General features: G+C 31.0%; 1 non-coding gene across 1 annotated transcript; it reads left to right on the top strand.

The window, feature by feature from the left end:
- The first annotated feature begins 834 nt into the window (after nt 1-834).
- On the top strand, nt 835-941 carry LOC134391492 (U6 spliceosomal RNA). Its single transcript, XR_010025007.1, has one exon. It is a non-coding gene; the product is annotated as a U6 spliceosomal RNA (small nuclear RNA).
- Nucleotides 942-4,029: the final 3,088 nt, after the last annotated feature.

The following is a 4,029-nucleotide window of genomic DNA, read 5'->3' as shown; positions in this document are numbered from 1 at the left end:
ATGCATTCAGGCAAATAAAAGAAATTAAAAATAGGTAAATAGAAAAGGAAGAAATAAAAATATTTTTTATTTACAGACAACATGATCTCATGGAATCTACTAAAAAAAACTACAATAAGTAACATATGATTCTTGCAAGGTTGCAAGATATAAGATCAATATACAAAAATCAATTTTATTTCAACGTAGTAGCAACAAAAATTTAAATTAATAAAACATTATGATTTGCAACAGCATCATAAAGTATGAAACACTTATAGATAAATCTGATAAAATATATGTAAAAGATGACACCAAAATCTATAAAAATTACTAAGAGAAATGAAAAAGACCTGATTAACTAGAAAGATATACCTATTAAGCTGCTTACAGATCAGAAGACTTATTATCATAAAGATGTAAATTTTCCCAAAATCGACCTATAGATTTAACACTATCCAGCCAAAATTCCTGCTGGCTTTTGTAGAAATTAATAAAGTGTTTCTAAAAAACATATGAAAACGCAAAAGACCTAGAATTGAAATGTCAGCTTTGGAAAATAATAGCAAAATTGAAGGGCTGCTACTCAATTTCCTTATCTATTACAAAGCAACAGAAATGAAGACAGTATGATAATGGTATCAAGAGACAGATCAATGCAACGATCAGTTTTTGACAAAGGTGCAAAGGCAATCTGGTGAAGAAGGAACAGTCTCTTCTACAAATAGTGCTGGAAAATTTGGATATGCACAGGCAAAAATATAAACCAGTCCATACCATGCACCACACACAGAAAATAACTGCAAAAAAAGGATAATACATGTAAATGCAAAACCTAAAACTAAAACTAGAAGTGTGCTTGCTTCTGCTGCACATATACTAAAATTGGAATGATACAGAGAAGATTAGTATGGCCCTTGTGCAAGGATGACATGCAACTTTGTGAAGACCTACATATTAAAAAACAAACAAAAAAACAAACAAAAAACAGAAGTAAATCTATGTGACTGTGGGTTTGGAAAATGCTTCCTAAATATAATACCAAAAGGACAATCCAAAAAAGAAAAAGTTGATAAACACAATTAAGAACTTTTGTTCCCTAAAAGATACCATTAAGAGAAAAGCCACAATTTCAGTTTTCAATTTGGCTTTCAAAGCCCAAGCCCTGCCTCTTCCACCCCACATTGGCAGAAATTACTCTGTTCAGACTCTGCTTTCTGGTTTAATTTCTTCTCTGCCTTAGTTGCAACATCCGTAAAATGGGAATACAGTACTCAGCTCACAGAGGGGTTAGGAGTATTAAATGTGAAATGTTTTAAAAAGGGCAAATCCCTGATACTAACCCCACACCTTTGTCCCACATGCTGAATTTAGGGGCATTTGGAAAACTTATTACTTTCAAAAAGCTTTTAAAAAATAAGACTTTGTGAATTCTTCAAGTATGTGAAAAAGAATATGACAATCAGAAGCCAATGTTCCTACCACTCTTATCTGCTTATCAAGATAAAATATGCCAAAGTCCCTGCCCAACCGCATTCCAAATGCAAATAAAACTAAGTGTTATTGCTTGTTAATCTGTGCCAGTAATAATATAATATGCTTTACTTATTTTCTTCATTTTGCTTTAAATTTGAAATATTTCAAAACTTAAATTTAAGAGATAAGACATACAAGATAGAGTATGCATTAATTTAACTAAAAATTGAATAAGCTAAAAGTCTAAACTTTTAAGACACTGTCTGAACTCAAAAAAAAAAAAAAATTAAGCCTCACGCTAAAAATTGTTTTTAAGTGAACTAGTGCTATGTTCACAGGATTTAAAATCTAATCCTATAATGAATATAAGAACTCTCTTTTATTTAGGGGCCCTCAAAAGGGACTAAAGTGGTTGGCAGGTACAAACCTGATGTTTTCTGAAGGAAATTACCCCCTATTTAAGCCGTCAGATCAAATTCGATAAAGAGCTCACATACACAATCACAAGGAAATAAGACACCATGAATGACTATCAGTAATAATAACAGATTTAGCTCACCAGGTATTTTATATATTGAACTTATCAAGTCAAGAACATTTAAGCATAAAATTTTAAGTGAAATAAGGTATTAAATTTTGAAAAGAAAAAAAACAAATAAAAGGAAAGAACAAAAGCTTATCAAAAACAACCCTGCAAATTTGAGTAAGAACATTCCCAGAAGAACACTTCTATAAAAAGGAAAATATTGTCACTAAATTTTAAAACTCAGTGAATAAGGTAAATAGCATGTTAGATACAGCTAAAGAGAGATTTGGTGAGCAGTGACACAGAGCTAAAGAAAATATTCCAAATGAAACAGAAAAATAATGAGAGAGAAAAAAATAAAAGGGGTTAAAAACATGGAGGTAAGAATGACAGGGCCTCACAAAAACCTAAACAAAAGCAGGGAATACAAAAAATTGAAAGAGAGACAACTTTCAAAGAGATGATGACTGAGAATTATCCAAAAACTGGTTAAATACATAAACGAGCAGAATGAATGAACACAATGACAAGCAAGATAATGACAAAGACATGCACCCCAATACTGTAGAGAGACTACAGGACACTGAAAACAATAGAAACACACATTTTTTCCTCCCCCAAATTACTAGTAACCTAATAGCAGACATACCAAGAGAAATAATAGAAGCCAAATACCCCATTCTGCCAAAAGAAAATTGCTGTCAATTAAAATTATGTGTTGAGAAAAATTATCTATAAAAAATGAGAGTTTATGTTAATAAATACTTACAAATTGTCAATTAGATGAATGTGTAAAGAGTATAATTAACAAAAAAAGAAGAAATGGTCCAAGAGGAAAATTACCCGAGCAGAAATGGTGAGTAAAGGACTAGTAAATACATCTACAAATATAAAGATAAAATATCTCTTTGACAATAATGTCTAATCTGTGGGTTAAATTTTTTTTGAGAAATGACAGAACTAAAGTACTAGACATGAGTAACTCAAATGCCAAGAGGAAATGCCTGGAGTTAAAGTGTACTAAGGCTTTTATATTGTTGAAGAGGAAATATTTTGATTAACTTTGGACTTTAGGGGCCGGCCTGTGACTCACTTGGGAGAGTGCAGTGCTGATAACACCAAGGCCCCGGGTTCGGATCCCATATAGGGATGGCTGGTTTGCTCACTGGCTGAGCGTGGTGCTGACAACACCAAGTAAAGGGTTAAGATCCCCTTACCGGTCATCTTTATAAAAAAAAACAAAAAAAACCTTTGGACTTTAAACTTGAGAATGCAGAGTAAAATTTTAAGCAATCAAACAAATATACATATAGTAAAATTGATCAACTAATTTAGAAAATTTAGCAAGGGAAAATAATGAATTATTTTGAAATGCTGGGTAAAGTACATGGACACTACCATATGTTATAGATGTCATAACATATCATAAGTCACCAGTAATTGAGTATGGTGCTAGTAAATTATGTTTCATAATTTAATATGAAACAAAGGGAAGGAAAGAATTATTTAGTAAATAACTCTAAAGGCCTTTCAACAAAGTCAGCAATAGGCAAGTACGCTCACTATCTCTAATCAAAGTTAACATTACTCTGGAATTATTGCCTATGCAATTAAATAAGAAAAAGCAATTAGGGACATAAGAATAGAAAAAGGAAAAATAAAAAATATCTCTATTTAGAAACGACAAGATAACAACATCTGGAAAACAGTAGAGAATCAATAATTAGCTAAACTCAACAGTAAAAGAATTCAACAGAACAGCAGTATATAAAATTATCATGCAAAGATCAATAGTATTCACATATACAAACAATAACCAATAGATAAGGAAACCCCATTTATAATAGGAACAAAAATATAAAAACCATAAGAATAAACTTAATAGAAAATATTCAAAATATATATTTAAAAAAATACTCCCCCGAGAGACACAAAGTATACATGAAAAAATTAAATATATCTCTTGATGGCAAGAAAAGCTTATCATCATTAGAATATCAAATCTCATAAGTTAATTTATAAATTTAATATGATCCCAATAAAAATAC

The sequence above is a fragment of the Cynocephalus volans genome, chromosome 11 (genome assembly GCF_027409185.1).
Source record: "Cynocephalus volans isolate mCynVol1 chromosome 11, mCynVol1.pri, whole genome shotgun sequence".
Taxonomy (NCBI): Eukaryota; Metazoa; Chordata; class Mammalia; order Dermoptera; family Cynocephalidae; genus Cynocephalus; species Cynocephalus volans.
This window is presented reverse-complemented; position numbering and strand designations above follow the sequence as displayed.